This window comes from Lissotriton vulgaris, chromosome 5, assembly GCF_964263255.1.
Source record: "Lissotriton vulgaris chromosome 5, aLisVul1.2, whole genome shotgun sequence".
Classification (NCBI taxonomy): domain Eukaryota; kingdom Metazoa; phylum Chordata; class Amphibia; order Caudata; family Salamandridae; genus Lissotriton; species Lissotriton vulgaris.
In genome coordinates this window covers 817,897,184-817,919,873 of record NC_141693.1, presented here as the reverse complement: position 1 = coordinate 817,919,873, position 22,690 = coordinate 817,897,184, and the positions used below count along the sequence as shown (strand labels likewise).

The 22,690-nt window shown below is 47.1% G+C and overlaps 1 long non-coding RNA gene across 1 annotated transcript in view; it reads right to left on the bottom strand.

Moving 5' to 3' along the window:
* The window catches only part of LOC147711639 (uncharacterized), a 44,063-nt gene extending 23,765 nt beyond the window's left edge, over positions 1 to 20,298 (bottom strand). The window contains exon 1 of the long non-coding RNA XR_015295711.1: positions 19,498 to 20,298. This is a non-coding gene — a long non-coding RNA (uncharacterized LOC147711639). The remainder of the gene's footprint in view (positions 1 to 19,497) is intronic.
* Positions 20,299 to 22,690: the final 2,392 nt, after the last annotated feature.

The following is a 22,690-nucleotide window of genomic DNA, read 5'->3' as shown; positions in this document are numbered from 1 at the left end:
ACTCTAATCTTGATTGTATTTGCTTTTCAGGAAATCCGTGGTGGCAAACCAGAGTTATGGCCTAGCTACACAGCGCGTTTGGACCGAAGGCCGAGAAATATTGTAAGTATGAGATTTTGCTTTTGGCCTGTTTGGGGGTGTTATGCTTTTTGGCGAGTGGGTTGGCGGGTCTTGGGGCATTCCTGGGAAGGTCTAATACCGGATAGAAGTGGTTGGGACCAAATCCACGCAGATTTTTTTTGTTGCTATTTCTGACATTTTGCTCAATGTAGCGTTTTTGGGGGCCTGTTTGGGGGGCTTCCTGGTGTTTGTGGGTGGGTTTCGGGGTCTGGGAGCACTGCTGGGACACTCTAATCTTGATTGCATTTGCTTTTCAGGAAATCCGTGGTGGTAAACCGGAGTTATGGCCTAGCTACACAGCGCGTTTGGACCGAAGGCCGAGAAATATTGTAAGTATGAGATTTTGCTTTTGGCCTGTTTGGGGGTGTTATGCTTTTTGGCGGGTGGGTTGGCGGGTCTTGGGGCATTCCTGGGAAGGTCTAATACCGGATAAAAGTGGTTGGGACCAAATCCACGCAGATTATTTTTGTTGCTATTTCTGACATTTTGCTCAATGTAGCGTTTTCGGGGGCCTGTTTGGGGGGCTTCCTGGTGTTTGTGGGTGGGTTTCGGGTTCTGGGAGCACTGCTGGGACACTCTAATCTTGATTGCATTTGCTTTTCAGGAAATCCGTGGTGGTAAACCGGAGTTATGGCCTAGCTACACAGCGCGTTTGGACCGAAGGCCGAGAAATATTGTAAGTATGAGATTTTGCTTTTGGCCTGTTTGGGGGTGTTATGCTTTTTGGCGGGTGGGTTGGCGGGTCTTGGGGCATTCCTGGGAAGGTCTAATACCGGATAGAAGTGGTTGGGACCAAATCCACGCAGATTTTTTTTGTTGCTATTTCTGACATTTTGCTCAATGTAGCGTTTTCGGGGGCCTGTTTGGGGGGCTTCCTGGTGTTTGTGGGTGGGTTTCGGGGTCTGGGAGCACTGCTGGCTATGGATACTTTACTTTGCAAGAGGTTTGAAGCAAATCCATGGTGGCAGAGGGGAGTTAGGGCCTAGCTGCAGAGCGCGCGCGGAGTGATTTGGGAAATTGGCAAAAAAATGACTAAGTCCCCATTTTTGTACTTTTGCTCTTTGGCTGTTTGGGGGTCTTCTACTCGTTTTCTCCTGGGTTGACGGCTCTGGGGCCATTGCTGGGAAGCTCTAATACCGGAAAAAAGTGGTTTGGGCCAAATCCGAGGCGGAATTTTTTTTGTGTTTTTGCTGACTTGCTTGCCTTTGAGGGGCTCTTAGGGGGGGTTCCGGCTGTTTGTGGGTGAGTTTCGGGGTCTGGGAGCACTGCTGGGACACTCTAATCTTGATTGTATTTGCTTTTCAGGAAATCCGTGGTGGCAAACCAGAGTTATGGCCTAGCTACACAGCGCGTTTGGACCGAAGGCCGAGAAATATTGTAAGTATGAAATTTTGCTTTTGGCCTGTTTATGGGTGTTATGCTTTTTGGCGAGTGGGTTGGCGGGTCTTGGGGCATTCCTGGGAAGGTCTAATACCGGATAGAAGTGGTTGGGACCAAATCCACGCTGATTTTTGTTGTTGCTATTTCTGACATTTTGCTCAATGTAGCGTTTTTGGGGGCCTGTTTGGGGGGCTTCCTGGTGTTTGTGGGTGGGTTTCGGGGTCTGGGAGCACTGCTGGGACACTCTAATCTTGATTGCATTTGCTTTTCAGGAAATCCGTGGTGGTAAACCGGAGTTATGGCCTAGCTACACAGCGCGTTTGGACCGAAGGCCGAGAAATATTGTAAGTATGAGATTTTGCTTTTGGCCTGTTTGGGGGTGTTATGCTTTTTGGCGGGTGGGTTGGCGGGTCTTGGGGCATTCCTGGGAAGGTCTAATACCGGATAGAAGTGGTTGGGACCAAATCCACGCAGATTATTTTTGTTGCTATTTCTGACATTTTGCTCAATGTAGCGTTTTCGGGGGCCTGTTTGGGGGGCTTCCTGGTGTTTGTGGGTGGGTTTCGGGTTCTGGGAGCACTGCTGGGACACTCTAATCTTGATTGCATTTGCTTTTCAGGAAATCCGTGGTGGTAAACCGGAGTTATGGCCTAGCTACACAGCGCGTTTGGACCGAAGGCCGAGAAATATTGTAAGTATGAGATTTTGCTTTTGGCCTGTTTGGGGGTGTTATGCTTTTTGGCGGGTGGGTTGGCGGGTCTTGGGGCATTCCTGGGAAGGTCTAATACCGGATAGAAGTGGTTGGGACCAAATCCACGCAGATTTTTTTTGTTGCTATTTCTGACATTTTGCTCAATGTAGCGTTTTCGGGGGCCTGTTTGGGGGGCTTCCTGGTGTTTGTGGGTGGGTTTCGGGGTCTGGGAGCACTGCTGGGACACTCTAATCTTGATTGCATTTGCTTTTCAGGAAATCCGTGGTGGTAAACCGGAGTTATGGCCTAGCTACACAGCGCGTTTGGACCGAAGGCCGAGAAATATTGTAAGTATGAGATTTTGCTTTTGGCCTGTTTGGGGGTGTTATGCTTTTTGGCGGTGGGTTGGCGGGTCTTGGGGCATTCCTGGGAAGGTCTAATACCGGATAGAAGTGGTTGGGACAAAATCCACGCTGATTTTTTTGTTGCTATTTCTGACATTTTGCTCAATGTAGCGTTTTCGGGGGCCTGTTTGGGGGGCTTCCTGGTGTTTGTGGGTGGGTTTCGGGGTAAGGGGGTATTTGCTTGCCTTTGAGGTGCTCTTAGGGGGGGTTCCGGCTGTTTGTGGGTGAGTTTCGGGGTCCTGGAGCACTGCTGGGACACTCTAATCTTGATTGTATTTGCTTTTCAGGAAATCCGTGGTGGTAAACCGGAGTTATGGCCTAGCTACACAGCGCGTTTGGACCGAAGGCCGAGAAATATTGTAAGTATGAGATTTTGCTTTTGGCCTGTTTGGGGGTGTTATGCTTTTTGGCGAGTGGGTTGGCTGGTCTTGGGGCATTCCTGGGAAGGTCTAATACCGGATAGAAGTGGTTGGGACCAAATCCACGCTGATTTTTTTTGTTGCTATTTCTGACATTTTGCTCAATGTAGCGTTTTCGGGGGCCTGTTTGGGGGGCTTCCTGGTGTTTGTGGGTGGGTTTCGGGGTCTGGGAGCACTGCTGGCTATGGATACTTTACTTTGCAAGAGGTTTGAAGCAAATCCATGGTGGCAGAGGGGAGTTAGGGCCCAGCTGCAGAGCGCGCGCGGAGTGATTTGGGAAATTGGCAAAAAAATGACTAAGTCCCCATTTTTGTACTTTTGCTCTTTGGCTGTTTGGGGGTCTTCTACTCGTTTTCTCCTGGGTTGACAGCTCTGGGGCCATTGCTGGGAAGCTCTAATACCGGAAAAAAGTGGTTTGGGCCAAATCCGAGGCGGAATTTTTTTGTGTTTTTGCTGACTTGCTTGCCTTTGAGGTGCTCTTAGGGGGGGTTCCGGCTGTTTGTGGGTGAGTTTCGGGGTCTGGGAGCACTGCTGGGATACTCTAATCTTGATTGTATTTGCTTTTCAGGAAATCCGTGGTGGTAAACCAGAGTTATGGCCTAGCTACACAGCGCGTTTGGACCGAAGGCCGAGAAATATTGTAAGTATGAGATTTTGCTTTTGGCCTGTTTGGGGGTGTTATGCTTTTTGGCGAGTGGGTTGGCGGGTCTTGGGGCATTCCTGGGAAGGTCTAATACCGGATAGAAGTGGTTGGGACCAAATCCACGCTGATTTTTTTTGTTGCTATTTCTGACATTTTGCTCAATGTAGCGTTTTCGGGGGCCTGTTTGGGGGGCTTCCTGGTGTTTGTGGGTGGGTTTCGGGGTCTGGGAGCACTGCTGGGACACTCTAATCTTGATTGCATTTGCTTTTCAGGAAATCCGTGGTGGTAAACCGGAGTTATGGCCTAGCTACACAGCGCGTTTGGACCGAAGGCCGAGAAATATTGTAAGTATGAGATTTTGCTTTTGGCCTGTTTGGGGGTGTTATGCTTTTTGGCGGGTGGGTTGGCGGGTCTTGGGGCATTCCTGGGAATGTCTAATACCGGGTAGAAGTGGTTGGGACAAAATCCACGCGGGAAAGCCTTTTGGCACTTTTTGTAACTTAGGGTTCATTAGGGTTAGCCCTAGCAGCAGGATTGCATGTGTTTCGGGGTGTTCTAGATTTTTGCAACTGAGTTCTCGGGTCTTAGAGCACTCGTGAGAATGTGTAATTTTGGTTGCAAGTCATTTGAAGAAAATCCATGGTGGGAAAGGGGGGATTTGGCATAGTTATAGAAAGCCTTTGCCACTATTCTTAACTTAGGGTTCGTTAGGGTTAGCAGTATTTCAATTGCATGTGTTTGGGTGGGGGGGTTTTCGAGTCTTGGAGCGATGCTGGCTATGGATACTTTTGCTTAGTTGCTTGCAAGTGGTTTGAATACAATCCACGGTGGGTAAGGGGGTATTTGGGCCTACTTTTACTTTCAAAGTACGTTTTGTCACAAGTTTTCTGCTAGGCCTCGTTTTTTGAGATTTGATTGGGGGTCTTCTACATTTTTGCGACTGGCTTTAGTAAGGGTCTGGGTGGGAGCACTGTTGGGAAGATCTAATTTTGTTCTAAAACACAGTTTACAGTAACCTAGCTTGAGGGGAAAGATCCGCTACATTAATTTGCCCATACTTATTTATCCTTCAAAAGGTGACTCAGAGTACGCACTTTCAAAAATATTGTACTGTCTACTAGGAAAATCAAAGTGTGACTTTTTGCACTCCACAGCCTACATACCTTATATTTATTTATCAGTGGTGTTGTAATATTATATCACTTCCTGTTTTTCGTTGAATAATTACAGGCCGGGTTTCAGTCTGTGCAATGGGGAAAAAAGGATGGAGTCAGGCTTCACATTAGCGAGCCGCAATTCAGCATCCGCCAGGCACGCAGTGGACAGGGTGTCTTCTGGTCACCAACATTGATGGACGAAGCGTCAGATGGAATGGAGGACTGCCGCTAATAAGAGGAATTTTTTTCTGCATGCAACTTACTTACCAAATTCAACAGGACAACTACAACAACATACAGATACAGTATCCATTGTTTTATTCTATGACTGTGACTGCATTTCTTGGATCTCTCTCTGCTTCTAAATTGATCCCTACAGCCATTCTATAGGTTTTACTTCGGCTATTATTTAAACCTAATTTAATGTAAGCAGTGTTTCTCTGAGTGCAGAGATAGGCAAGTGAAAACGCTGCAGCCCTGTACTGTTGCATTCTAGTACTACTTACTTTTCAGTAACAATGCATGCAGTAGTGCATGCACTTCCTTTATGTCACTTGAAAGATTTATGGTTAGCTTTGTACCCAAAGATTTCTTTATCTTCAATTATTGTTTGTCCATGCTGTGCTTTTTTTACAGGGTGTCTTCTGGTCACCACCATTGATGGACGAAGCGTCAGCTGCAATGGAGGAGTGCCGCTAATAAGAGGAATTTTTTTCTGCATGCAACTTACTTACCAATTTCAACAGGACAACTACAACAACATACAGATACAGTATCCATTGTTTTTTTTCTATGACTGTGACTGCATTTCTTGGATCTCTCTCTGCTTCTAAATTGATCCCTTAACACATCACTTAGTCCACTCCACTATCACATCTGCACCACACATAGTCATTTGTAAGTGCTCCTACGTAATTCGCAAGTCGCAGCACGCCCCAGGCCGGAGGGGGACTGGGATGGCCCCAATGATGAAGCATGTCACCAAGGGGCAACCCTGGTGAGTAAGGGGACACCTAGAAAAAGAGCAATTTCTCCTTTTCTATCTACTATACCTTCCAGACCAACCCCATTGAGTGTTGTGAATGGATTTATAGTGACCAGCAAGGCTCTCAGGTATCTGGCAACAGAGACCTTATGTTGAATATAGTTATCAATAATTCCACACACGCCCTGTACTGTCGCATTCTTTCTTCCACAGTTGTCGAAAGTACTACTTACTTTTCACTGACATGTATGCAGTAGTGCATGCACTTTCAAAGATTGATGGATAGGTTTGTACCCAAAGATTTGTTTATGTTCAATTGTTTGTCCATGCTGTGCTATTTTTTCTTGTCTCCCAAAACCTTTCCCAAAAACCCCGTACCCATCCATTTTTCAAACCCTAACCCTCTTCCCCCGGGCTGTGTGGCTTTGATTGATGTGTGACTAAATTACAGCAATAAATCCACACACTTGCTGGGGAGGATAAGGTGATAGCAACAGGCTGGTGAAGAAATCCGAGGATATATTCTTACTCTGCTTGACAAAGACCCATGGCTAATGTCAAAGAACTTCAACCGAATTAGTAGTTATACTTTACCATTTGTTAGGCTACAATGTGGCACTGTTCTAGTGTACTGTCACCTGCTATATTCTCTATTGTACCGTTGTATTGCTCAGGACAAACCAGATTTCATTTTCTTTTTTTTCATAGGCATGCAACTGCCACTGTGTCACACCTCTAGTACCACCGCTATGAGGAAATTTCATCCGCCCAGGATTGCCAACCTTAATCGCCATTTCCCGTGGAGGCAGCCCTGTTCCTAGCCCTACTTTGAAACACAAATTACAGGTAAGATAAGCGTTTGGTGGGAGGGAGTATAATGGAGTATTAGGAGAGACGAGAGACTGACGGTAGTACTACTAAAGTCCTAGGACTCTTGTTTGGGCATTTACACCTAAAGGAAGAAAATGGAACTAAACTTTCAGGAAAACAAAGTTACTGTTAAACCCCCACCCACCAGGCAAGCAGTCCTTTAAAAGTCCCAAACCCAAATCCCGATTCCCATCCCCCAAAAGTCTCTAAAAAAGGGGCAAGGGACACTATGGGTGGATGCTGTTGACTTTTTGGGCCAGGGCATCATACTCCTCGCGGAGCAAGGCGTGCTCTAAGCGGAGCCCCTCCAACACGTTGGTAAAGTAGTGGAGCTCCTGCTGATGGCGGGACACCCTCAGCGTACTGCGGCGCAGGCGTGCCTTGCAGTTGCAATGGCTGTGAGAGGCAGCTGTTGTCCTTGCTGCTCGGCGTCAGCGTTTGGCTTTGGCAGCCCGGCTCGGTCTGGCTGGAGCACTGTGCTGGGTGGCAGCCCGTGGGGGCACGGAGGCCGATGCAGCCGACGTTGTTGTCATGGTCGACTGCGCACTTTCGTCGTCCTCCAGGGCCACCAGCCGCCGATATTCAGCAACAGTGGCATCGATCCTCCGTTGCCGGGCCGCTCTAGCCAGCTCCTTTCTCCTTGTTCGTTTGGAAGGAGCATCTATATGAAGAAAGAAAGACACAGTCTGTAACCAATGCTCTTTAAGATTAACTCAATCATTCAGCAGAAATTTGTGTTACAGTACAACTAGCAACTTGCAAGCGCATTACATAACTATAGAGGCCAGTATCTATCTAACCTCCCACTTCTTCATCCTTGCTCTAACATTAGTGGGAGTTTAAGGAACAAATTCTACGAGCACTATGGACTTCCATTGGAGTCGACTATGAAAGTACACCAGTCTTATTCTTCTTCTTGTCTCTTGTTTAGGAAAATTGGTACGTTATCTTCTGCAAGCCGGCATAATGCCAGCGCAGTGAACTTGCACCCGAGAAAAAGAGATGCACGCCATGATGAGTGACCTAGACTTGCGTTACTGTACCGGTCCAGTACATGCAGGTGGTGAAGCTCTTACTTTTCTATTACGGGTGGCACTGAGAATACTCGGTTACAAGGGCTACTGCTTAATTAATTTAACTTTCACCCTACAGTGCAAATGAGTACTAGAAATGGAAAATGAAGAAGATAAATAATCTGATTATCTATCACTTCACATGGGATGTTTTTGCTTACGTATGGGATGACTTTAGGTGCTTTGCTTTTTATTGAGTGACCAGTGATACATCCACACATGAATGACTGAGTACTACTAAACTTATTAAGAGAGGTAGGGAGTGACCACCGTAATAACCGGATCTATGCTGTGCTTGCAATACAAACTACTGCTACTATTGATGGTAGTATTTGGACAAAATTACAACTTCTTTTCCTTGCCTTTCCTACACTGGAACGGACGTGCGGGTGCAGTGTTACTTGCTCTTCAAAGTTACACTTAGTTCATCCACTGACCGTCTACTCTCTCTAGATCATGGGTACTCACAAACTTTCTCTCGGGGTCTAAATTTACAGTGTAGTTTGTGGCCGAGGGCCGCACTGGTGGGGGCGGAGTCAGAGGGGGCGGGGCTAAAGCAAAACGAAAACATGGGACCATGAGGTTGCACACAGGTCCCTGCAGCAGATGCCTTCATCCACTGAGCCACCAGACCCAGCATTTACATACATCTCTTTCCCTCCTGCTCTCCCTCTCCATCTCTCTCTCCCTCCTGCCCTCCCTCTCCCTTCCCCTCTGTCATCTCACTGTGTGTGTGTCTGTCTGTGTCAGCCTTCAGCCCGGGCTGAGACATCTTCCTCAACGCGCACACACAGACAGCCACACCAAAGTACCTAACAGGTCTTTAAAAGACCATTAACATATTATTGAGGCTTTGTTTGTTGTAGCGCCCCTGCATCTCCACCCTGACAATCACTGCTCGCCCGGCCCCACAGAGCAGAGGCTTTGTTCTATTTCACCTCTTTGTGGCCCTGCATCTCCACTCTGCTCTGTGGGGGCCGGGGGAGCAGTGATTGTCAGAGTGGAGATGCAGGGGTGCTAACAGGTGAAATACAACAAAGCCTCTGCTCTGTGGGGGCCGGGGGAGCAGTGATTGTCTGCAAGGTCTGCGCACCGCCAAGGAAGGCTTGCCGGGCCGCCACCGGCCCGCGGGCCGTACTATGAGTACCCCTGCTCTAGAGATACATAATCTATCTAAGAGTCAGATAGTACCATGATCCAGGTATATGGACACATACAGTTTCTGTGTCACCCACCCAGGCTGTTGTCCTTCCACCCATCATTGCTTCATCATTCACCCAGCCATGCATCTCATATTCTTTCCTTCCTAGCCACGTCTTCAATCTCAATAAGTAAGGAATACATAAGAGCTTACCTCTGCCCGCCACCACCACCGTCTCAACTCTCACAGCCGGAACTGGAGCCGCCGCCTCCTCCCCTGAAGAATTGCCCTCCGCCTCCGTGTCGAGCACCACCACCTCCGCGCTGGCCCCGCCACCAGATGTTCCACCTACAAAGTACATTTAAGAATGTTAGAATAAACCACTCACTAGTATTTGGTCTAGGAATGAAGACATGTGAAAACAATGTAATTTGTGACTGTCTACTCAAAAGTAAAAAAAAAATTCCCTTTTTCCAGGGAAGGGTGTTGTCTTGCTGCACTTTTTGGCACAACTGATGAAGGCTGGCTTTTTAACATGCACCATTTTTCTCCACACAGACAGAAGATGGACTTCTAACAACAAGATCAAGTTGAAACCAGGTGAGAGCTCGGCTCGACCACAAGAAATGTCTTCAATTAATCGTCAGCACTAACCACTTTTCCATTCTCAGTTAAACGTTTAGTTTTATTATGACTTCATTTTAATAAATGTGTTTACTTTTAATAAAGCTTTTAAACTTAAATAGACTCTGTGTTTTTTGGTCCAGACTAGAGTGACTGAGCGAAAGGTTTTGCAATTTTTGCAAGCATGAGTCCGTGCCTCTGACACTTCTTGACTCTGACTCCGTACTCTTGAGCTACGTTGGATAATCATCATTGGGGATTAATCATCGATGAATTCGGGAGGTAAATGACTGTGCCACACTATGTAGTCAGTCAGTAAGGACATTGGGGGTTCAAAGTCTGTTATCACAGAGGTATGTGGAAACTCTAACAGCGCCTATTATAATTGATAAGCAATGCACTATTTATTGTCCATAGTTCTGTTTCTGCAGAAGAATTGTCCCCGCAACAGTAGTGGTATGGATTGTCCTCCTATCCAAACCAAAAGGTAGTATCTTATTCTTTCTTGGTGGTCATTCACATTTTATAGTTGGGAATTTTCAAAGCAGATAGAACACTTCAAAAGACATTATGGACAATCCCAGAGGACTGCACTAAGTTGATAGAGCTATTGCTGACTTGAATGGGAGTTTCGCCAACTGTGCAATCTTAGTTAGCTACACAGACAGACTAATAAGAATAATATAGTAATACCACAGGGAGTCATAGTAGAGGCAGAATAAGAATTTAGATACAGTCTACAAGAAGATCAAAGACGATTTTGAAAAAATCAAATGAGGAACGCTAGGAAAAATAGGTACTAGTCTAAAATGAAAACTTACTGGGGCCAGCAAAGGAGCCCTCGCCTGCCCGATCCTGGCCCTGTTCAACAGCATCCGCCGCCGCCTGCTGCTCCTGTGTCCCCTCGCCCCTGGGGGGAGCTGACGTACAACATGAAAGAAAGAACAGAAAACATGGATGATTGTTGCTTGTCAATGTCAACCAAATCAAACATTTCAAAACAACAATAACAAAATATTTCCGCGAAATTATATTGATTAGGGTTAGTTTTCATTGATTTGCGGACCTGCAACTTCGAAAGTCACGTAACTCACTAAACAAAGTACTGAAAGGTTCACCTAGGACTGGCAGGCAGCAGTCCACAGGCAAGACGCAAAGTGACAGACAAACTCCATTGTGATTTCAGTCAGATCAGTGACAACACTAACAGTTGCCTGCTACATAACCAGTCTTTTAAATAGTCAAACTATCAATCCACCGCCACTATTTTTCTTATTGTCAGAGGTACAAAGGAAGGGGCAGATTTAAGCCCCTTGCGGCTCTTTTGCTCCGTTCTTGCGTGACTTTTGTGACGCAGCAGCTGAACAAAAGAGGCGCCATGGTGCGGCGTATAATATTATAACAACGTGCCGCATTTGGGAGATGCATCCCGTTATAAAGCCCTGCGCCATCAGGGGGCGTTCCGGCGCAAGGAAGGGCATTCCTGCGCTGGAACACATCCTAAAAGTGGCTGAAGGAAATCTACAAAATTTCAATCAGTCACCTTTAGGACAATGATGCGTCACACAAACCCTGCACCTGCTTGAAGCAGACGTACGGCTTGACCCAGCATTGGGGAGATAGGGTACCCCAGAGCATTGCTGGAGCTGCGCCATCGTTGCGACGCAACTCTAGCAGTAAAGCTTCGGTGACGTTTTGGGCCCATGGTGCGCCGCATTGCAAATAAGGCGCACCATGTTTGGTGGTGGTAGCGGGCCGCACAATTACTGGCGCATCCCTGCTACTTTGCAGGGATGCGACGGTAATTGCAATTCTGCCCCTTAGGGGCATACTTACTTAAGCGTTCTGGCGCATCTCCAGAGATGGGCCAGATCAAATGCGTCACGCAAAACTACCCTTGTGACACGGCAGATGCGCCTCATTTACAATGCGGCGCGCCCTGGCGCAAGGGTAGGCACTTGCGTGACGCATCTCGTCACGTAAGAGCGGTGCATCGCTGGAGTCACGTCGCCAACGCAATGCAACTCCAGTAATGCTCAGGGCCACCCAATACTTAACATGCTGTGTCAGTCCTTACGCCTGCTTCAAGCAGGCATAAGGAATTGAATTGACGTAGCAGCGTCGCAGAAGTTCCTGCGTTAAATCTTGTAGATTTTACGCAGGCACTTTTGCGAGGCGCACAGCCGCCGGACTGCCCACCCTGCATACTAGGAACGCACCCATTGTGGCGCAGGCCCATGGCTTTATACCGTGACGCATCTCCCTAGATGCGTCACGCTGTAAATGACTCGCAGGGATGCGCCACGTTTACGCCGCTGTTGCGTCACGCAAGGCAACGTAAACGTGGCGCAAGGGGCTTGTAAATGTAATCTGCCCCCTAGTGTCTAGCATTACGCAGTTCTGTAAAGTACACTCATACATAATAGTTACTCAGGCCAATGAGACCACAAAATAGAAAACAAATAGGCATAGTAGCAACGCCACTGAGAAGGAGAGCAGTGCACCTGAAATGCACAGAAGATTTTGAAATATAATTTAACTACAATGTAATCGTCAGCAGCATTATTGGCTTGCTCCATGTAAAAAACAAATATTTGCAATACAACAACACAGAGCAGGAGAAAACATAGTAGTGAGTGATGAAATAGCTACTACTACTCACCAAGCCCGGGGATCTCCAAGCCGAGCTGGTCCAGCAGGTCGCGCTCCCGGTCCAGGAGGTCCGTCCAGCAGTGGGTGGCCTGGCTGTAGGTGCGCCGGACCCCGGAGAGTTGGGACATGGCCCAGCACACCTTCTGCCACCGCTTCCGGCGCTCCCGGATGTTGTAGCCGCCGGATGCGATCCTGCCGCCTCCCGCGATGGTCCTGGGCAGGCAGCGCTGGACAAAGTAGACCAGCGCGCCCACTTCCTCCGGGCTGAAGATCTCCCGTCGCGTCACCTGCTCCCCCCTCAATCGCCCGCATGCTGTCCTGGCACGGGGTCCAGTACTCCTACTCCCCGCCGCCGCTGCGGCCCTCAAGTGCCTGGGCAGCTTCACGGCGCCTGGCTTCACCATGGTCTGGGCAGGTAAGGTAGGAAGTAGAAAATTAAGAAAGAATAGGATAGGGAAGAAGAAAAGAAAAGAGTTTAAAAAAGTAGTTTAAAAGTAAACAAAAATAGCAGAAAAGACAAAAATATACAGCTAGGAAAAGAGAGGGATAGATAAGAAGCAAAATCGTTTGAAAAAAAACTGAAAACAAGCAAAGGATGGCAAAGATAGCAAGAGGTTAAACACCATGCCCAAACACAGGAAATGAATGAAAAACAAGATGGCCGCCCGTTCACGAGCGCGAAAGTAAGTTCGCATGCGATTTTCCTCGCGATCTCGTGCGAACTTGTACTCGCAATGCGCTTACTTCGCGAGAGTATACATAGCGGGCGGAAACGGAAATACCTCACGCAAACAAAATGGCCGCGCCCGTACTCGACCTTGGGGTAAATTCGCGTGTTGCGCTGCAAGCGGCTCGCGAATACTGCAAAAAAACTTGCAAAATAACACGCCGCAAAAAAATATAAAGCTCATTCGCACAAATTGGCGGCTTCCGCGGTCGGTTTCGCACGACGCCGAGCCTCGCAAATAGCGCGAAATTACCGAAAAACGATTTTTGCAAAAGCAAAACAAATGAGCAGGTGCAAAAGGTCAATCTCATGATTTGTAACAATTCCCTGTTGTGCTTCCTGAGGGGGCCCTCCAGAATTCGGTTGCCTACTTGCAACTATTGTGTGACCCTGCTCTGACCTTAACTGTATGCCACAAAGGTCCTGATTTACAGCTAAGGGAGCAGACAAGCAGGTGCCAGGCTGGAACTTCAAATTCAGTGACACATTAATTAGCCCCTAATTCATTATTGTCAGTTGGGGCAGGGCAGGTGTTGTTAATAAACTAACCTCAAATTAATTCATGTCAGTTGAAGCAGGGTAGGTGTGCTTGCTTTTCCCCCCATCTTCTACAGTGATGATGAACCAGAGGGTGGCATTGATGTAACAGAGGGTGGCATGGGTCAAAGAGAGGGTGGCAGTGGTGAAACAGAGGGTGCTGGGAGGCTGTGATGATGAACCAGACGTAGAAACAACATAGTCGCGACCGTTGCGAGCCGACAAGTAAGTTCGCAATTGCGAACTAGTACCAAATCCTCGCGAACTGGCAGAAACCCTTGCGAACACAAAAAAAAAATCCGCAAATTCGCGGGAATTCGCGGATTTTGCGGATTGCGAGTTCGCAAATTCGCAAAATTCGCGAACGCCAGATTCGCAAAATTCGCCCATGCTTATCACAGCCCCACCAACCTTTTCAGGAGGAGACTCAGTTTGGGTATGAGCTGTTATCATACCAGCTCTGCTAATCTTTTCAGGAGGGAAGTTAGCTAGAGATGGGGCTGAGGTTTGCTCAGCCCTCCCAACCTTTTCAGGAAGGACATCTTGGATTGGGGCTGTAGCCATTACAGCCCCACTAACCTTTCCATGGAGATTTACCATTCTAGAATGGGTTTGCTGTTCAACCTCAGCCCAGGCTGAGATTTCCAAATCATTACCAAGTAGGCAATCTACAGGCATGTTTGCTGACACCGCCACTCTCTTTGAGCCAGTGACACCTCCCCAGCTAATATTGACTACTGCCATGGGATGATTAGTTTCTATACCATCAATGTTTGCCACCTGATATGTGGCATCAGGTAAAAGTTGCCTTGAGGGGATTAGACATTTAGCCACCATGGTGATGCTAGCCCCTGTGTCTCTGAAGGCCTCAACTTTCAAACCATTGATGAGGGGCTCCTGTCTATACTTGCTCAAAGTGTTTGGGCAAGCAGTGAAATTGGCAAACCCCATGCCAGTCTCATAGACAAGAGTATCTGAGTTAGTGGACACGGATCGGCCAGAGTCCACCTGTCCTCCAAAAGTAAACCCACCCAAACTCTTGGGTGTGCTCCCACCATCTGGGGGACCACTGCTAACAGTGACAGGAGGTGTTGGAGCTTTACCTGGAGGTATATTTTCCTTGTTACCATTCTTTGGACAACAGCTGTCTGATTTCCAATGTCCAACCTGTTTACAGGCATGGCAGTAAGGCTTTTTCTCTGTAGAGGAAGTGCTCTGGGGCCCACCCTTTCCATTGGAGTTTTGGGGCCCTGGGGAAGTCTTCTCTTTGGATTTATCCCCACCTTTCTCTTGAGGCTTGGTAGTCTCTTTCTTTTGGTCACCACCCTGGTTCTTAGGCCTGATCCTGGTTCTGACCCATTTGTCTGCCCTCCTACCCAATTCTTGTGGGGAGGTCAGATCAGAGTCAACCAGGTGCTGATGTAGAAGCTGATTTTGACAATTACTTAAGATTTGCTCTCTCATAATTAAATTATACAATCCTGTATAGTCAGTAACCTTACTTCCCAGCAACCAGCCCTCCAGAGCCTTAGTGGCACATTCAACAAATTCAGACCAGTCCTGAGTCTGTGTCTTCTGGATGTCTCTGAACATTAACCTGTACTGTTCAGTGGTTAAGCCTAACCCATCAATCAGAACACTCTTCAGGACCAGGTAGTTTCTAGAATACCCATCACTAACTGTGAGGAGTCTGTCTCGGCCTCTACCTTCAAAGGAGAGCCACAAGATTGCTGCCCAATGCTCCTGAGGGATCTGCTGTACTCTGCAGGCTTTCTCAAGTGTAGTCATCCATTTGTGGATATCATCCCCAGCTTTGTAGGGGGGCACAATCTTACTCAGGTTTCTGGTATCAAAAGACCTGTCTTTATCCTTAGGGATAGTGCTGCCACCAGTGGATCCTAATCCACTCTCTCTAGGCTGTCTTGCTCTAGCAAGTTTCTCTTGGGCCAGAGCAACTTCTAATTCTTGTCTCTGGATCCTAAGCTCAGCCTCTCTCATTTTGGCCTCATGTTCCCTTCTCTGAGGGCTAGTCATCTCCCTTCTGGAGTGACCATGAGAACCTCTAGAAGCCTGGGAGGTATTGGATTCACCTGAGTGATTCTTCCTCCTCCTACGCTCCTGGTTAAGTCCACCCGGGTGCCTGGGCAAGGTCATCCTTGCTTCAGTCCCAAATACGCTTAAGTTAGCCTGGTTAAGCCTGCTGACTAGCACCTGGCTATTTCTGCCATCATCAGAATCACTACTCCCCCTTCTGTCTCATCTTCTTCTTCCTCCTCCTCATCTACCTGAGGAGCTCCAGTGACTTGGTCACCCTCATCTACCTGGACTAAGGGGACAGGGGCATCAGCATTGTCATCTTCAGTGGGAGAGCCTCCTTCAGCATTCCCTGTGGGGTCTGCTTTAGAGGTCTTTAGAGTCTCAGACTGATCTAATATCTCTCTAAGGTGGTCTGTAGTAGGGGATGGCCCTGTCTTCAGACCCCTTAAGGCACAAAGCTGCCTTAGAGTCTTAAAGGAAAAGATAGCAAATTTGGATGGTGCCCTTGGAGGGTCACTCTCAACAGGAGTAAGTCCACTGGACCCCTCTGCTCCAGACATTGCTCTAGTGTGGGTGGATATGTTGCAATCTACCTACACTGGTGTTTACCTACTAAACCTATCTAGTAGTTGTAGTCAGGGTGTGCTACTCCCTATCCTCTACAACAACCAAGTTCAGTAGAACTTAAGTATACTAGTCTTGTTTTATATGTACCTAGCAGGTACCTGTATGATCTTTCAAATGATAATCTCAAAGATTGTAATGGTAAAACAACAGCAAGCTCAGATCCCAATCCGCTGCTCACCAATGTGAGAAGTTGGCCTGGTATATGATGCTCACTAGTTCTAGCGATCACCCTGTACCATGCCAAGAAACCCTTATGATGATTGGTTGTAAGTCAACCTTATAGACCAGTTATCCTAGTGGTAACGTGGACAAAACAGTCTTAGGCTAAACTCTGAAAGGCATGTGAAGCCAGCTGTATTACCATGCACAACCCTCTTGAATACCAGATGAAAGGACACCACACAGATATATATTGAAAATATATATATATATTTATTAACTACAAATATCGCCTGAACTCTTTATGAGCACAGAAGCACAAGCGTTAAACAAAACACAGTTTACAATACACAAAAGTTGCACAATATGGATGAGCCCTAGGGGCCACCTAAACCATATACTAAGAAAGTGGTATAAGAGATACCAATCTAAAAGGAAACAGGCCTAGGGCCTTGGGAATTGCTGGAGCTGATCGAGACTAGCAGTGACTAAGTCGGGAAAGGCACGCGGGACTCGGGTGCAGTGTTTAAAGTGCACACACTCACCAATATAAAGTCTATGGTGCATAAAAGTTAGAAAGTTAGTTAGTTAGGAACCTTCCGAGTGACCTAAAAAGCTGAAACTTGAGACACAGGCCCTAGAGGTGTGTACCAGTGTGGGAACACCGACGTTGCTGAGTTACCTCACCCACAGGAAGCGGGTGCATAGGGTCGAAGTAGTGTCGGGTTTCGTCACGCTGGTCGATGGTGCTTGGAGCTGAAGATGCTGCAGGCGGCTCGATGTGAAGAGTTCCGGTGGATCTAAGGGTGGATCTGAAGATGTGAAGACCTGAAAGCAGAGGGGAGAATGTTCAAAGTCACTAGCCAGTGACTACCGTGGAACCAGATTGGAACCAGGAGATGTCGGGTGCAACCAGGTGTTGAGGTGTAGCTTCTCTCTGCAGCCACGTGGACACCGGGGGTCGAGGATGTCCAGGAGTCGGTCACGACCTGTGCCACGCAGGCTTCCCGCTGTTGGCAGTGTCAGCAACTTGATCAGGTCAAACAGGCCTTGGCTAATGCAAGCCACGCAGGAATCAAAAAAGGCTTATCACTCGGACCAGCCAGGTCAGAGCGGGTGCTCCTTTTTACAGGAGCGAGGGCAAGTCTGGATCAACAAGACCCGCAGTGTAGTTCATCGGTTTTGTCGCCAAGATGGCCGCTGACCACGTGGCTAGTGGCTGGGATGGTGCGTCAAGTGGCACAATGCAAAAGGGCCCCATGCAGATCGTGGAGATGCTGGGGGGCTGATCTTCGGTGCAAGGGCTGCTCGGTGGTAGGGGTTTTCAGTCCCCAAAGCACAACATCAAGTATGCCTCTGATGCTGTGCAGTCAGCTTTTTGGGTGTCTTCCAAGAGGTCTGGTCCCACATCTCTCGGTGCCTCCACGGGTCCCTTCTTTGCAGGGACTGTGGATCGGGCGGTGAGAAGTCTGGGAGTCTGGGTCTTGTCAGGCTCTGGGCTCGGGCTTCGGCGGGAGGCGGCGGCAAAGCATATGTCGATTTGCTGGTTGGTGCCTGTGTTCACAGGGTGGCCACTCCTAGGCCACAAGGGAGAGGCTCTTCAGTCTTTTGTGCAGCAGAATGTCGAAGTCCAGTCGTCTTCTTTGTTTCAAGTTGATTCAGGATGATCTGAGGTGCTCTGGCACTGCTCCCACTCTTATTCCCAATCTGAGGGGTGGATCACCTGCTAGGTCCCTCCTCTGGGTGGGACCAGGAAGGGGGGCGGTTACACCCCCTTTCCTTTGTCCAGCTCCTCGCCAGGCCCGGGTCTGGAAAGTCCCAGGACCGGTTTGGACTGGCTTATGCACGGGGACACCTTGTGTGCCCCGGGCATGTCTCAATCTATTCAGCCCTGTCCTACCCAATACACAAAATCCTGTCTGGGGTGGTGCTCGCACCTCCCAAGGCAGGAAACCCTTTGTCCAAGCCTCCTTCGCTGGATTACTCCCAGCAGCAGGAGGTCAGACTTGTGTCTGTGGTGGCAGCATCCATTTTGTGATGCTGAGGCTCTGGTTAACTTTAACCGGGGTTAAGGCTACACCCATGTCGTGTCCCTCTAGAAGGGTAGAATGCTATCCCCGTTGACAGAACTGTCAAGGGGATAGTATTCCAAATCGTATGACACCTTACTCGACATGTTTTGATAAAGCCAAACCAAAGTTAGCATATAACCACGAGGATTATAATGCACTTAAGAGTATATGGTATGGCAATATCCCGGACCAGCGAAGGGAGTGGTTCCCAACAGCTGCAGACAGGCTCAGCTCATGCTAGAGCACCATCTCACATATTTCCAAGCACTCTGCCTCCAGGATTGATGAGGCCTTCCATAGGAGTGGCTGATAGGAACATATGTGTCCAGTTTAAGGTTAGATATAGGGATACTATATCTAAGTAAGAGGTGATTACACCAACTTACCCCAGCTGAGTGATCAGCCAGTTGTGTCAAATATGGAGGCCAGGCCAGGGGTGGCACAATACATGCTGCAGCCCCTGGTAGGCCTTGGAAACACCTATGCCCTGGGTACCTAGGGTACACTGTTACAGGGGCCAATAAGGTGAACCAGTTCCAATTGTGTATGCACCTAAGGTACATGGAGTCCATTTTAAGGAGAGAGCAATCAGCCTGGGCCCTGAATAGCAGGATCCCAGGCCAACTATGTCAAAAACCAGCTAAATACCAGGCAAAAAGTTTGGGGGTAACCATAGTCAGATGTCCACCTTCCTACACTGTTTATAATCTAAAAACAAGTTAAAAACCCAATAATACAATACTAAATTCATACCCCTTAAAACATTTTGAATATAAAATACATTATACCATGCAATAATAAATCTCATATAAAGTACATGCGGAAACTAGACCATCTCGAAATCTATTCTGGTCATAATACTATTTATTCACAATGGAACAAACAGAATTGCTTTTACTCGCACTAGTACTTAATCCGGGAGTATTGTTCTGGTATATTTACCATTTGTTTGTTTATATACCCTGCATAAACCAGACACTGATTACATACCTCTTCATGACTAAGCGTTAGTTTTATCGCTTTTAGATACAGCGTAAAGGCAATGCTTACTAATTCCGTGGACCATTAAATTCATATAATACCTATATCACAAAACAGGAATAGAAGGGTCCTTAGTTTCTAATACAAAAAAAATCTACTTTTCACAACGCTAATGAACTTCTGTTAAAGTCAGCATACCTTTACAACGAACAATCCTTCATTGGTTTAGATTGAAGAAATGGCAATGTAGTTCCTCATTTGAGGTTTTTATATATACATCATGGGTATTATCATGCTGGGTAGACAGAAATACATAATATATAGATAAAAAACTGTCCTCTCCAAAGTATGTGAGAATCAAAAAGTTCTCTAGATAGCCAGTCACTAACCTAATTTGCTCGATAGCCTGTGTGGATCTTAGATATTCAGGCACAGCGCGAAACATATAGGCATCATCCAATAAGCCTTTTCTAGTTTAGATCCCTCTTCATGTAGTAGGAACAGTCTGTGAATTAAAAATAGCACTATTAGTAATCTCCTGTTACTGTGAACTTCTTCCTGCTAGAAGGCGGTCGTTAACCCCAAAAATAACGCCTCAGTTATTAACACTATTACTCTGTCTAATTGGATTTTATAGTTTAAAATGAACCAACAATTAGGGGCCACCTTGCCGTTTAACCCGCCCTTCGATACCCCATGCCGAAGGAATCTCTTGTTAGAATCACTTACAACTGCTAAGTTCAGTAGAACTTAAAGTATTATAACACTTGATTTATATGTACCTACTGGTACCTTAATGTGATCTTTCAAATGATATTACAAGATTATATGGTAAAACAAATTCAAGCTCTTATCCCACCCGCTGCACACCAATGTGAGAAGTTAGCCTGGCATATGATGTCACTAATTCTAGTGGCACCTTGCACCAGTCTAAATCGACCCTTATTGATAGTGGCTGTAAAGTCAACCTTATAGACAACCTATCCTAGGGGTAGCATAGACCAGCAGTCTTAGCTTCACATGCTCTTTGGAGTTTAGCCTGTTTGTTTTACCAATTATAATCCCTTGAAAAACCAATGATAGGACACCACACAAGGTATATAGAAAATATATATGTATTTATTTCCAACAAAACCCCTCTAAACTCTTTATGAGGTCAGAGGCAAAAGTACATCACAAGTTACTTAATTAGCATACAATAAGTTGCACAAATACAGTTTTGCCCTAGGGGGCCTCACAAACCATATACTAAAATAGTGGTATAAGAACCACCACAGGAATAGTGAATGGGCCTAGGGAATCGCTGGGGCTACACTAAACACCCAAAGGTTAGGAAGTAGGAGGCCCACGGGAGACGCGTGCAGTGTCTAAACACAGTCGCGAGGTACCATTGAGTTACAATGGAGAAAGTTTCAAAGTTGCAGTTTAAGGGCACTTCCGGATGGACTACGACAAAACCACTTTAGACTAGGACACTTGGATAGTCAATATCCATGGGAGCACCGGAGTACTCGAGTTAGCTCACCCAGGGAAGTCGGGTGCATAGGTGTCTTTTGGTGTCTGGTTTCGTCAATGTTTTCAATGGAGGTCCGCAAAGAAGTGCTGCAGGTGACCGGATGAAAAGTGTCCGGTGGATCCAAGGGTGGATCTGAAGAACCTGAAAGCAGAGGGGACAGAGTCTGGGTCACTAGCCAGTGACCAGTAAGGAACCAGGCGAAGTCGGGTGCCTTAAGGTGAAGAAGTGAAGCTTGTCTCTACAGCCACGAGGACCAGGAAGTGTCGACGACAACCAGGAGCTGGATTCGAGCTGTCCCACGAAGGATCTAGTTGTCTGCGGTGCCAGTATCCAGATTGGACCCAACAAGCCTTGGCAAACGCAACCCACACAGGAAGTGAAGATTGGCTTCGAGTCAGACCAGCAAGGTCTGGGGTGCTTTTCCTTTGGAGGGAAGCTGGAGCAAGCCTGATGCAACCAGGCCAGCAGTGTAGATTCAAAAGGAAGTCTTCAGGGGGCTCACTAGCCAACGGACTAGGAACCGGGAAGACAAGTTGAGCTGAAATGCAAGAGCAAGCCCCACGCGGCACTGGTAGAGTGTGGAGGGCTGAGCTTTGGTGCAGATGGTGCTCGGGTCTGGGACCCTACTCTCCTACAGACGCAACTCCAGCAATGCACGTTAAGGCCTATAGCAGGCTTAAGGAGACAAAAAAAGTTCACGTTCATAAAAGTGAAGCAACGGCAGGGCACACCTGTCGCAAACGGCTTGTAAACCTGCCCCTAAATGTTTCTGTGTAATGTAAGTAGTGTTCCTGTATGGCACTGCAATCTCTTTGCGCTATATACAAATATTATGTTTAACAGCTACAGCTTCTAACTTTGGAGCTGGTAATAAGGTTCACGTTTTGGCATGACATTCATATGATGTAATTCTAGTGAAATACCTTACTTAGTAATGGAGGCTAGTGCTTTCACGGTAAGTAGCACTATGACATCACAATGAAGGGCAATGTGACTTCGCACTGTGGCAACATAACAAGGGTATTGTGACATATATCCATCGAGGACTCTGGCATCAAAGTAACGAACACTGTCACATCACAGTAATGAGCACTGTTCACCATAGCAGCGCGCACTAGGACATGATAATAACGCGCTCTGTGAAATCATAATAAGGGGCACTGAGCCATCAGAGAGAGGCTCATTATAACATCATAGAAAGCCTTAGTGTGTCATCACAGCAAGAGGTGCTGTGACCTCACAGCAACCATCACTGTGACTTAACGGATGGGCCCTTTGACATCACGCCAAAGGGACACTGTGATACCATATCAAGAAGAACTGTGTCAGTGCAAAGAATACTATGACATCACATGAGTAGGTGTGACATCATTGCATTTGCCATTATGTCCTCACATCAAAGAGCACTGTGACATCACGTTAAAGGGCAGCCGAGCTGCGTAACATTACAGCAGCAATTATTGTAACATCACAGAAGGAGTAATGCAGCATCACATCATGGGTCCCTGTGCCATCGCAGAATGGACACTGCAACATCACAGCAAAAGGCACTGTGACACCACTGAAAGTGCTGCATGACATCACAGCACTGAGAACTGTGACATCACAGAGAGGGATACTGTGTCATCACAGGAAGGGGTAACCAAGAAGTATGACATCACAGCAATGGGCACTCTGGCATCACATTAAGGGGTACTAAGCCATCAAAGCAACAAGCACTGTGACATCACAGCAAGGGCCACGCATAAACCATAAATGGGTGCTGTCACATAACATTTCATATCACAACGAGACACAATATGACATCATTACATTAAACACTGTTATCACATGAACAAAAATTGTGATACCATATCAAGGGGCAACTCAGAAGTG